The following is a 1,283-nucleotide window of genomic DNA, read 5'->3' as shown; positions in this document are numbered from 1 at the left end:
TCTAACTTTTTATTATTAATCACACTCTTTATGTGTGTGTGTGTGTGTGTGTGTGTGTGTGTGTGTGTGTGTGTTAGGCAGACACCAAACCTCCTGCTTTGGGATCTCGTTTCATTACCAGCAGTCCAGGGGAGCTGCATGTGCTTCATGTCACCGGTTGGTTTGAGTTGATGAAGAGGAGGATGAAAAAATAAAAGCTTTTCTGTCTCAGGTGTGGCCAAAATGCAGCTCCATCCAGAATCTCTGGGGGATCAACTGGGTCATCCAGCGTGGACCAGATCAGTCCCTGGCTGTGCTGCTCAGTTGTCCGTATACTTTTGGCCGTGCCTTGTGTATTTTTATTTTATTTTTTTTATTTTTTTTAGGACAGCTTGTTGTGCATCACTTATTCAACACTTTATTTTTAGTCATCATTGATTCAAAATGAACAGGCCCATGTGGTTTTCAAAGTCCAGTCCGGGACCGATCTGGGGCCAAAGGTCAACCTCTGGGTACACAGTGAGTTTGTCCCTGTGAACACTTTGTGCGCCACATCTGAATCCGCAGCAGATACACAAACCCGTGAAACACAAGCGACATGAACACTGTTGTTGTGTCTGTTTTCAGCGAAACAAACTAACCATAAATCTGCAGCCTGGAGTCGACATTAAAGCCTTATGTGACAGATGAGGCGGGTTGCATGACAGTGTGTGTGTGTGTGTGTGTGTGTGTGTGTCTTTAAAGTGAAGCTCAGAAGAAGCTCAGACAGGGAGGAAAAGCGAGTCTTCAAAGAAATAATTAGGACCCACCCAGCAGCTTTTAACTGAGCGTCAGCTGCCGCTCGATCTCTGCTGCTGCATGCTGGAAACACACACCAGCCAGGGACAGCCCAGGTGTGTGGGTGTGTGTGTGTGTGTGTGTGTGTGAGTGTGTGAGTGAGAAACAGAAAGGTATGAGAGAGTTTGTGTCACGCTGCAGAGAGAGTGTTTCAGAAAACTGAGAAAAAGAAGAGAGTGTGTGTTTTTCAAAGAAACGTGAGCATCAAAGAGGAGACTGTTGTTAGAAGAGTGTGTGTTCAAAGAGGAAGTGTGCGCACGTGTGTCAAAGAACACAAAACAACACAAAGTGTGTGTGTGACAGTAAAATGTGTGACTCTTAGAGGTGAAAATGAAGCTCAGGTGATGTTAGCCACTAGATGGCAACAAAGAGAGGAAGGAGGTGTGTGTGTGTGTGTGTGTGTGTGCGTGCGTCTCCTGCTCTTACTGTGCACACACACACACACACACAGATCTGACAACATCAAG

This window comes from Echeneis naucrates, chromosome 6 (assembly GCF_900963305.1).
Source record: "Echeneis naucrates chromosome 6, fEcheNa1.1, whole genome shotgun sequence".
Classification (NCBI taxonomy): domain Eukaryota; kingdom Metazoa; phylum Chordata; class Actinopteri; order Carangiformes; family Echeneidae; genus Echeneis; species Echeneis naucrates.
This window is presented reverse-complemented; position numbering follows the sequence as displayed.